The 12,313-nt window shown below is 42.4% G+C and overlaps 1 long non-coding RNA gene across 1 annotated transcript in view; it reads right to left on the reverse strand.

Annotated features, from left to right (window-relative positions):
- Positions 1-7,089: 7,089 nt before the first annotated feature.
- The window catches only part of LOC117942695, an 11,261-nt gene continuing 6,037 nt past the window's right edge, over positions 7,090-12,313 (reverse strand). The window contains exon 3 of the long non-coding RNA XR_004656195.1: positions 7,090-7,099. This is a non-coding gene — a long non-coding RNA (uncharacterized LOC117942695). The remainder of the gene's footprint in view (positions 7,100-12,313) is intronic.

Genomic DNA, 12,313 nt, shown 5'->3' on the forward strand with positions numbered 1-12,313 from the left:
GGACCTTACTGGGTTAACGTCGTACTACAGTTCTGTCCTGCAGGCATGGCAGGTGATGGCATGTTTACGGGCTGCATGAGAAGCTCCGGGGATATGGCTCTTTGAAGAACAGTTGTTTTTTAATGATTTCCTAGCTACTCAGGTATTGCAATCTGCCAGTCCGAGGGCCAGTCTCAGAGAGACTGGGTGCACTAAACTGGGTCACCTGATGAAGGTGACTGCTATCTCTGGTGAAGCTCTGAGACGGAGTAGCAACATCACCTCCATCAGACTCATCGATAGGGTGGTGCATGAGGTTTGTGCTGCCCTGGAGCAGCCTCAGCAGCTGCTGGTACAGACCTGGTCTCTCTGTGAGAAGTGGAGTGAGGGGTGGGAATACAGTTTCCCCTCTTTGTCCATTACAGCATCTGTGGGGGAGTGGCGGGAGGAGGCGGGCCTTCTGCTGTCTTTCTCGACCCCTCACCTGGGCAAGTTCCGGAATGCTGGGAAGAAAGAACTATATCATACCTGCGTCAAGGTGCTGAACCTGCGGGGTCTGGCTGGGCTAACGGAGTCGAGGTGGACTGAGTATTTTGGTCCTGATGGTTCCCCAAAAGGCAGTTGGAGAGCCCTGTACAAGCTGCCCGTTGAAAAGCGGGCAGCAGACCTCCAATGGAGGATTGTGCATGGGGCCATAGCTACAAACCACTACAGGGCGCACATTGATCCCGAGCTAGGGGAGGGGTGTAGTTTTTGTTCTGAAGTAGAGACTCTGGCGCATCTGTTTGTTGGTTGTCCTCGGCTGACCGATGTGCTGGAGGTCACTAAAAGGTGGGTTCAGGGTTTCGGGGAGGTCTTTTCTTTTTTTGTTCATTGAGTTGTTCATTTTTGGTCCACGTTACACAAAGTCTAAGAAGGCTGTTCACGTCCTGTTGAATTTTTTGTTTGCTACGGCAAAAGTGGCCATCTGGCTGTCCCGTAGAAATAAGGGGCAGGGGGTGGGCAGTGTGGAGCCGGCGCCGATGCTGAAGGGGCTGGTCAGGGCCCGGCTAAGGGTTGAGCACTCTTATTACCAGCTGATGGACAATTTGGTGGGTTTTAGTAGTGTGTGGGCTGTAAAGGGTGTGTTGTGCTCCTTGGGGGTGGGGGGTGAGTTGGTGCTCGGGTTTTGAATAGAATGCAACATACTTTTTGTATTGTTTGTTTTGTTTAGTTTGTTTTATTGTCTATGTCTGTGGGTCATTGTGTGATTTGAAAATGGTCCAATAAAGGGACTTTTAAAACCAAAACCAAAACCTCTTTTCGTCTTGTCTCCTCTTTTTGTCTTGTCTCCTCTTTTTGTCTACTCTCGTCTCCTTGTTTGTCTCCTCTTCCTCGTCTCCTCTTTCGTATTGTTGCCTCTCCTCCTTTGTTTCGTTGCCTCTTTTGTCCCGTCTACTTCCTTTTTCTCCTCTCTCCTCACCTCTTTCTTCCTTGCGTCCCCTCTCTCGTCGCCTCTCTTGTCTCCTCGTCTAAACTTTCATCTCGTCTCCTCGTCGTCTCCTCTCCCTCGTCATCTCTCTCTTGTCTCCCCCCCTTCGCTTGGCTTGTCTCCTCGCTCATCTTGTCTCTTCTCTTATCACGTTTCTTCTTTTCTCTCGTCCCCTCCGTTGTCTCCTTCTCTCGTCCCCTCTCTTGTTCCCTCCTTCCCGGTCCCTCTCTTGTTCCTTCCTTCCCAGTCCCCCTCTTGTTCCCTCCTTTCTAGTCCCTCTCTTGTCCCCTCCTACTCAGTCCCTCTCTCGTTCCCTCCTTCCCAGTCTCTCTCTCGTTCCCTCCTTTCTAGTCCCTCCGTTGTTCCCTCTTTTCCATTCGCTCTCTCCCTCGTTCCCCTTCCCGTTCTGGCCCCCTCTGTCTAGTGCCCTTGTGTCCCTGCTTCCCTGTGCCCTAGTTTGCTCAGTCCTCGGTCCCCCCTCTCCCGTATGTGTTTCGCCCTCTCTGGGTTGTTTTTGGTTCCTTTATGGTTTTTGTTATGTTTGACATCTGGGATCTGTCTAAGGGAGGGGGGGTACTGTGGTTTGGGGTTTTGGTTTGGGTTTTTCTTCCCTTTTGGCCACCCTTGAGTTTTTCTTCCCTTTTGGCCTCGCTTGTGTTTGGGTTTTTTTCCCCCCTGGTCTTGTGTTGTTGGTCCTGTCTTATGTTCCCCTGTGTGTCTGCTTGTTCTGTTTCCCGTTTTATTTTGAAGTCTGTTTTTGGTCTTGTCTTGCCTCTAGTTTACTTCCCGTGTCTTCCCGCTCTTGTGATAACCTGATGTTTTCTACCTGATTCCCAGCCCTCTTGTCACCTGCCTCTTGTTACCTTGTCTATTTAATGCTTGTGCCTCCCTTGTCTTTTGTCAGATCGTTTTGCCTTGCCAGTGTGTCCTGCAAGTATGTGCTGTCTGTTCGTTCCTGTATGTTTCTCCTGCTGATGTGTTCCCTGTAATATGCCCTCCCCGCGAGTTACCTTCCCCGTGAGTGTTTCAAGCCCTAGTGCTCTGGTTTTGTTTTTCTCTGGATCCTCGTTTTGGTGGTTTTGCTTGGACTCTGTTGTGGTTTCAATAAACCTTGATTACACCTCATGCTGTCTGCCTGCCTCTTCCTGCGTTTGGGTCCTCACGTCTCTAACCGTTACACAGAACCAATGCTCTTAAAAAATGGAATTATATAGAGCTTTGACATATTGGAACAGTCTCCCCCACATTAAATCCTAATGGGAAATACTTCAAGCTTCAAAAGGAAACTAAGAAAAGCTGTTATCAGCAAGGAGTTTAGGATAAAATCTGTTTGATTCTGTTATTCTACTGTCTTTTTTATTTATTTCTTCACTATAATGTATTTTAATTCATGTTATTGTTGTGTTTGGTTGTTTTACAAAATCCAGGAGGTTTTCATTGTTCTAATATAACTATATTAGTATACAATGTATTTGCTGCATTACTGTATAACTCAAACTATGTAGTTCTTAGTAAAAATTATGTTTGGATTATATATTTTTTAGACTTGGCTGCAAATTAGCTAGAAACCTTTTATGCAACACATCTACACCTTGTTATGGCCTTGACTGTAGTAATCATGAATGAAATAATGTGCGCTGCATAGTCCCTGATAAATTGATAATAGAAAAATAAAATAGCATGTCTGTAGCATGTTTGTCTTGGGTTGGACCCCAGGAAGGAAAGTCTTCACTACGGTGATGACTAATGGTGATCCTTATTAAACAGAGGGAGAGTGCCCAAAAAATCTAACCGTAAATTCCAGGTACCGGTAAAAAATGTGAATGGTAACACTATACATCACAATGAGTTTATATTCCATAAACACAAGTGTCAATGTCTTCTACATCTGATATAGGATTAGTTATTAGCGGTTTATGTTTACTAAGTAGTGGAAGCAGCAGGAACATTACCAGAATAATTGATAATTGTGACACCCAATTTTGATTTCCATTTAGGTCTTAAAAAAAAAATAATAAACATTAAAAATGACTATATTTTGTCCAGTGAGTTTACACTTACGCCTTCAGGACGCCTGGAGTAGCTATCTTGAATGGAAGTCCACTTCCATTCATAACATTATTTTGCACAAACCTCAAATTGGTTCTCTGTTTAAATTTGTTTAAATTTGGTGGATTGTAATTTGTCATGTGAAGTATCCTCAGCACTTTATTGGTTTCCTTATTGCATATTTATAAATCTTGCACTTTCCCATTTGCCTTTTTATTGTGCTCCTTCCCTCATTGATGACTGGCAGTGTGAATGTGTCTCGGTAGAAACTGATTTGCCCATTGAGGATAAATAAAGCTATTTAATGACATCATCAAGATTGTCAAATAACGGTTTTCATAGTGGTACTAACATGTCATATAAGCTGATCTTGATGTATACAAATCTGAAATAAAATGCCTTAACAGAGAATATAGGGTGATGGAAAATGGAACGTTAAAATGGACATTTTTGCATACACGATCAGTAGCAGTAGTTGGCTATTATTAAGTAGGGGGAAGTGTGGCAGCCTTTGGGTTCTCTCTGCTCCCACACTGTCTTCCTCTCCTGTCAGCAGAGAGAAAATAACAACAGCAGAAGCTTTTTATCTGCACCTGAAAATCTGCTCCTACGCCTACACCCTGTGCAGATGCTTTTATAAATGTCCACGTGTCTGTACCGCGTATGTGTCTGTATTTTCAGAGTGACTGAACGCGTGGGAGGTTGCAGCTGAGAGGCTACATTTTCCTGCTGCATAACGAGCCTCTCCTCTGGGGACGAGAGAAGAAACAAAAAGGATGTCTCCCACCTCTGACATATTTACCTCGATAGAACCCTTACACAATCCCACTCGTTGCCACGGTGAGATATCTTGGTTAGAGGACTGTGAGACACCAAACGGTGTCCTCAATCCAAAACAGTCATCGGTATGAATGGAATCAAAACTGGACCAATAACAGCTGTTCAACACTGGTGGTATTTTCCCTCTGTGTGAGAACTCATCCCAACCTTTCTGTGAATTGAGTCTGAGGAGGAGTCAGAAACGATTCATTTTGCTTCCAGACATCTCTTCAGTGCACTGAATCTTAATGAACACCTACTATGAGTGTTAAGGTATATTGCAGATTATCTCTATTTGTGGCCATCACTTAAGCCCCCTCCCAGGAACACTAATTTATGGTAACTCCACCTCATCACTTGGTGTCTGTTATCACCGAGCTGGTGTCATTTTAAAACCTTTAAACACCTTGACAGAGGTTATGACGATAACTCATAAAAATGTTTAGAAAATTCATTTATTGCGAAAACAAGCCGTAGTTTGGCCTAATCTGTGTCCTGTGTGAGGAGCTACTGGTGTGTTTGATGACACAAAGAGGCCACTGTTCAAAACAACAATTGTAACTGCTGAAGAGGTAAGTGTAGATGCTGTAATCACATCCGTTGTATCAGAACATCAGTATTGCTTTATTGACCAAAGAGCAAAGAATGGCACAGAAGGCTTTTTTCCATGGAAAAGATGTTGCCAGACTTTACTCCACAGTGCTGTGAATGTGTTTAAAGAAAAAGTCAGTGGTGAGAATCTCCCCTCTTATATTGAGGCGTGCATGCCGTTATGTCTCCCCTCGGATATTGCATTTGGTTCTGCAGCCTGTGTAGAAAGCTCATGTTTTTCTGTTGTTTTATGCATGTGTGGGTATGTGTGATGTCTGAAAATACATTTGGCTCTTTCAAATGACAAACCAATGCATTCGTCATCGCTGCAGAATAGAATTGTATAATTCACAGAATTTGTCTACAAGTCAACCGGCCAATTATGTAGCCTACTTTTAAAAACAATGTATACTTTCTATTTCTAAAAATCTCTTTTATATGTGTAAAGACGTTACTGGTTTAATTTGCCGTGCTTCCTGACACTAAACATGTGGTGTTTCATTATCTGTGAGTGAGATCTATACTACTACTACTACTATTTTAGCGAGAGAGGTCTTGAACAGATCAATGGACTTGCTTGGAAAAAATACAAAGTGAATGGTCTTTGGTCAAGGTGAATAATAGGACTTCTTTGAGTGTGTGTCCACCTAGCACTTTCTGTCAGAAAGACAGCACTGCAGCAGGGCACCTATCTCTGTAAAAAGACAGTTTGCTGCCCTACTTCCTCCAAAATAGGTCGAATCAAATCACCACAGGCCCCTATCTGCATCTCCAAGCACTAATTATAAAACCCATCCTCTCACTCTTTGGCTATTTCAATACAGACCTGCTCTGCTGCAACAAGTAAAGACTGTTGCTAAATTATTAATATATATATACCAATTAAAGTGTACCTCTGTGTCTAATTTAGGGGAAATTGTTGGAGCATGTGGGTGGTCCTGAACAAAATGCTCGAGTACGTCTCTGTTAACCTGAAGAAGGCTGTGAAATTTCTTTTGACTGCAAATAAAGAGGTTCATTATAAGGTTGGTCACAAAGAGGAAAAAATGCAGCCAAAACTTTAAACAAACTCAGAAAGATAGTGAGAGAAGTACACTTAGTATGAATCTAAGGATCAGCTGGGAGTTGTTTTTTAACGCAATTTAGAAGCGATTCTATTACAACCATATTGACAAAACAAATGATGTTTATTGCTCAATGGTATTTTAAGCCTCCAACGTCGCCGTCCAGGCAGCTAAACCTAACCGTAACCCTAAACATAACCACCGCGCTGCCTGGTAGGAGAAACACCAGCAACCGTGTCTATTACCACACACTAACAGCGGTAGAAATAGACAGAGATACACTGAGTAATGTTTTAGTTGGTTGCTAATGAGGATGAATCTTTCACTGAAATGCTTTCGACTGGGTTTTATCTACCTTTGTTTTCAGGTCACTTTCATCGTAAAGGTCCCATGACATGGTGCTCTTTGGATGCTTTTATATAGACCTTAGTGGTCCCCTAATACTGAGTCAGAAGTCTCTTTTATATTGACCTAAGTGGTCCCCTAATACTGAGTAAGAAATCTCTTTTATATAGACCTAAGTGGTCCCCTAACACTGTATGCAAAGTCTCTTTTATATAGACCTTATTGGTCCCCTAATACTGTATCTGAAGTCTCTTTTATATATCCCTTAGTGGTCTCCCCTAAAACTGTATCGGACTTCTCTTTTATATACCCTTAGGGGTCCCCTAATACTGTATCTGAAGTCTCTTTTATAAACCCTTAGTGGTCCCCTAATACTGTATCTGAAGTCTCTTTTATATACCCTTAGTGGTCCCCTAATACTGTATCTGAAGTCTCTTTTATATAGACCTTAGTAGTCCCCTAATACTGTATCTAAAGTCTCTTTCCCAAAATTCAGCCTTGGTGCAGAATTACCGCCACTAGAGCCAGTACCACAACGAGGTTTCCTTAGTATTTGCCATTTTTGAGTCTGTAGCTTTGAGAAAAAGAGAAGGGGGGGTGTCAATAGTTTGCAGTCATTTCACAAACTAACACTACTTTCTGGCTTCTGTCCTCTATGACGCGGAACCTGCAACGTGTCATCGCGCGTGGCAAGTCAAACCCCTGTTCCTGACCCAAAATGGAAAAAGTCATGTCAAGGTCATGGGGTCAACCTGCCGACGTCTCCTCTGCAGACAACGATCTCAGCGGTGCTTCTCCCACTCCTTCTGCATCGGTGCAGCTGCCTCGGCCCCAGCATCCACTTTGAAAGCTATGGGTTGCTGGTTTTGTGCAGCCTAGGAACCAAGTTCATGGCTATTTTAACGTACAAAGGGTCATGTTTAAATGGCCATGTCCTGATTGACAAGTCAGCGTTTAGCCACGCTAAAGCACCCCCTGCTTTATCTCACATTTTAAAATATGGGACCATATTTTACAGAATGAACAAAATGTAGCATTGAAGAAAGCTTGTTTCTAGCTATAGATGGCCAAATGTCATATATAGTTTCTTTAATTTTGTGAATGAAATCATAGGATTCTTGGGAAGCCTTCCTAAAGTGCACCTGCCGTGAAGTCTTTCAGGTTCACTAAGAAGCCGTCTTCTCCAGCAGGACTGTCAACATTGTGTTTTGTTGCAATTTTGCATCCCGCAAACCTGGTGGATGTTGTGGACGGTGGAGCTAGCAAGAGGGAAACTGCATTTCACAGTTTTTGTGAGTTCAGATGCTTCTCTGTTCAATGACATTGGCTGTCCCAATCTGACTGACAGTGTGATATGTTGCTCCACTGTTTGTTTGCTTGTTTGTTAAGATTCTCATTAGCTTCTGTCTGTCCTAAACAGTAGGTACTCTAGAATATTATATTAACTGAATTACAGTCATCCATTACATTCATACTCCCACTACATCACAAGAACATTAAAAAATAAAAAACATACTTCAAAGGAACAACAACAACTCAACACAGGCCCAAAACCTATTTATATACAGCTGCTTAAATTATCATTTATGTAACAGAAAGAAAGCATCAGAAAATTCCTATTCTATATGTTTAGGAAGACTGCCCAAAAATACTGTTGCCTTCCTGATAGCTCCCAGACCTGATGGTGGTGAGGAACTGCCCCACAGATATGATTTTCAGTGCTTGATGGAAATCCACTAGATTTGGGACAGGATTTTTAGACCTCACACAGCTGAATATGTTTTCAAGGCAGTCTTGTGTGACCCTTGACATTCTTGTGTCAGCATTTCTTCCTGTATGGCCAGAATGGATGTCGTTGCCATTATCCCCCAACAGGCTTACAACCTTCCTTTTGACCAACCTTGATCCCGCGTAACAAATGTTCAATGTCCTGAAGAAGGGCAATGGCCTATTGGCCAAGACCTTTTAACTGTTCCGGAACACGTTTTAAAACCAGAGGTGATCGTGGCTTTCTGTGGTGGTTCCAAGGCTCTGGGACTCTCTCCCTTTAGCCTTGAGAGCCTTGGATTCTGTGGAAACCTTTTAAAAAAACACCTAAAGATGTTATGGTTTGGGTGTTTTGTCTTGTCTTTTTATGGTAGTCTGTTTTTTTAATTTCTTAGACTTGTGATGATGTTACATGACTTCTGTATATATTCTGTTTCCTGTTGTATTGTGATAGTCTTGTTTTCTTTGCCATCTTGTTTAGTTTTACTTTTCTGCCTTAGTTTCCCGCCCTTGTGATTGTCTGATGTTTTCCACCTGTTTCCCAGCCCTTGTGTCACCTGCCTCTTGTTACCTTGTTAACCTTTCTAGTGTCAGATCATTGTAGTGTTACTGTGTGTTTCCATTTAGTGAGTACCTGCTTGGAGTATCCCTTTTGTCAGAGTTTTAGTTTAGGTTTTGAGATCCTGTCTGTTGGTTCTGGGATTGTTTTTCTGCCTGTGGTTTTCTGGACTTTTTGGTGTGTACTTTGTTGTGTTTTTTCTGGAATAAATCTACAACAGCTACTTGCTCTCTCCGCAATTGGGATCTACATTTTCTAAAGGTTGTAACAGAAGACATCTTTTTAGACATCTTTAAATTAGCTATATGGCTTAGTAGTTTACGTGTTTTTATTTATTTTACTGAAATGCACTTTGGGACCCCTTTTGTCTGTGAAAGGCACTATATAAATAAAGTTTTTCTTACATTTTTGTTACTCATCTTGAGCCTGCTCAGGGCTATAATTAGATGGCGAGATAACATGTGATCAAATCAATAATCAACTTGCTCCAGGGGTCATGCTGTAGTACTATAGGATAGAGGGTTATTTTCTTGCTGCACCATATATTTCAACACAGCACTTGTTGCCTTACAGAAAACATTTCAATCAGGAGAGACTTAATTTAAGAGAGAAATAAGTTTAATGAACATGGTGCACAATAGGTTGATATGTTAGATTCTTTGGCTATCAGACTTCATCGCAATGCTTATAAGGAGAATAGAGGCCGTGCATTTACCCAACGATGGAGTGGTGGTAATAAAGGCTGAAAGAAGCCTAAAGATCTGGATGAATATGATGTGAAGAAAGGCTTCTGATGGATGAACCCCTGGGTCAGGGAATGATGAATGAGAACTGGGGGTGAATTGGTGGAGGAGGGTGGCATCGATTCTGCCTGAAATGACTGACAGCGGCAGAGAGTAGAACAGATTTAAGGTTTGAATGCAACATTGCGATAGCTCATGGAGATTGTGGAAAATCTGGTTGGATTAACTAAAAAAGTAAACGCATTCACATTCATCACACATTCAGGGGCGGCTGTGCCAATTGGAAGGTTGGTGGTTCGATCCCCGCCCTTGCAGTCATTGTCGAAGTGTCCTTGGGCAAGACACTGAACCCAGAGTTGCCCCGGGTGCTGCGCATCGGAGTGTGAATGTGTGTGCATGTTTATCTGATGAGCAGGTGGCACCTTGTACGGCAGCCCCGGCCACAGTGTGTGAATGTGTGTGAATGGTGAATGTTTCCTGTAGATGTAAAAGCGCTTTGAGCAGTCGTTAAGACTGGAAAAACGCTATATAAATACAGCACATTTACATTTACATTTACATTCAGCTAATGAGACAGACCAGTTTCAGGGAAGATTATGAAATGGTCACGTTATTTGATCTATTGATTTATGTACAGGTCATGTAAATGGCGTTTTTTCGTGTGTTGGTTACGAATTTTGAAGTAATGTATTTCAATAGGGAGCCTATTTCGTAATCACAGAATGATTACGTCAGCGAATAGTATTTAATAATCTGCGCAGGGAAGTTGGTCAGGGGGGTGGATGGGTCAAACAACACAGGACTTTCCCCCCAGAGACCGGGGAACGCATTCCACATGCTGCAGTTCCTTTCCGTGTTATTCACTTCCTAACTAACCACAGCCGTCCTAATGTTGTCATTGCGTGTGACGGTTCCTTTCACCGTTCTTGTTTTCCTAACCACAACTGTCTCGGTTGGATGAGAATTCAGCTGATTAGGTTGAGAAAGAGAGAAATGTGAAGCATAGAAGTCTTCCTTAAAGAATTTACGCTGAGCTTTATATAGAGCATAACCAACCTTCATCTTGTCAATGTGACTTGGCTCGATGGGTGCAGCTGATAAAACGGGGAGCTATTTTTGCTGTTATGCCATTATTTTCTAGAAAGGTCAGTAAGTCCTTAATAAGGGCCTACTGAAAACTCGTTAGAGAGGAGGTTCTTTTTGGGACGTCCTTCAACGTGGTGCGTTGAGGACTATTTGGGTCACAAGCCCAAGTATCAATGGTCAATGAGGTACAAATTTTGCAAATGAGAAATGCCCCATATGTCCATTGTGACTCTAAATGGTTCTGTCTGACTGTGTGAACATATACTACTTTATTTACTCTCATTCACAAAAGATGCTGCATGCACCTCTATGCTCAGTAAATATATGGTCAGAACAAGTAAGAAATAAATATTGCTTTTTGAGTTCTCCAGTTTGATGACATCCTCAGGCAGCAGTAGCAACCCATTTATAGGATGAGGTAACCTTTTGGACTGAATAAGCTGCCAAGTGGTTTGTAAAGATGAAATGAAATGTGGTGAGGGCAAAGTGTGAGTGAGGATCAGATCAGATCCCACCAGTATTTATCTATCAGACTATTGGAGTGTGACCGTCCAGAGTAACCCGTTGTTGCCTAGTCTAAAAGCTTATAGCTGAAAAACATAGAAGGTACTGTGACACATGCACACACATCACACTAGAGCTGCCATAGTATAACATGAAATATGTAATTAATGTAATATTCAATCTCTAATGATCTGTTGAAATTCAGAATTGAGTGTCTGACAAATTAATAATAATAATAATAATAAATTGAATTTGTATAGCGCATTTCCCGAGCTCAAAGTCGCTTAACAGAGTAGAGACAGTTTAAAAAAAAAAAAAAAAAAAACTAAGGATAGGCTGAACAGAAAAGATGGGTCTTCAGACGGGACTGAAAAATGGTGAGGGACTCAGTGATGCGGATCTCATGGGGGAGGGAGTTCCACAGCCTTGTAGCTGCCCTGGAAAAGGCTCGGTCCCCAAAACTGCGGAGCTTTGACTTGGGGACAAAGAGGAGACCGGCTGTGGTGGATCTGAGGGCCTGTGAAGGTTGGTAGGGGGAGAGGAGGACAGTGAGGTATGACGGGGCAAGGTGGTGGATGGCTTTGTAGGTGAGGACCAGGATCTTGTATGTGATCCGGTGAGAGATGGGAAGCCAGTGAAGCTGTTTTAGGACCGGAGTGATGTGGTGCCAGGATGCGGAGCGGGTGATGAGTCGTGCAGCTGACTTCTGAACCAGTTGGAGCCTTTTGATGGAGGTTGAGCTGATGCCGAGGAGTAGTGAGTTGCAATAGTCGAGTCGTGAGGAGATGAAGGCGTGAATAAGTCTTTCGGCAGCAGAGGGAGTGAGTGAGGGTCTGATTTTAATTATGTAAACTCAAATGCATTGCAATTTAACGGTAATTTTAAAGGTTCATTACAGCCACATTTGTAACATAGTTGGTTTTTTTGCTTTGTCGCTTGGTCACCTTTAAAGTACTGCTCAAATGCATGTTTTGTTTCATATGATGCTGCCCTATTGCTTCCCTGTGTGCATTGCAATATACAGTAATCTAGCATAGCAGTAGCTAACTAAGCTAAAAAAACAGTACCATAGTGAGCTGTGTGCATTTAAAAAACAAGATTCTGGCGATTCACTGCCTCATCGGAGCGCTGAAAAAAGTTGACAAGAGAACTTTGATTTTTAGCATATGACACTGTCATGTAGCGACAAATGTCAGCCGTCGCTTGTTCTGTGAACACAGCATTAGGCGACAGTCAGCAGCAATTAGCTCAGCTAAGCATAAAGTGGAAACTGGAAACAGGAGAAAACCTTACAGTTCTCTTTTTTTTTTTTTTTTTTTTTTTTTTTTTTTTTTTT

This window comes from Etheostoma cragini, chromosome 1 (assembly GCF_013103735.1).
Source record: "Etheostoma cragini isolate CJK2018 chromosome 1, CSU_Ecrag_1.0, whole genome shotgun sequence".
NCBI classification, from domain to species: domain Eukaryota; kingdom Metazoa; phylum Chordata; class Actinopteri; order Perciformes; family Percidae; genus Etheostoma; species Etheostoma cragini.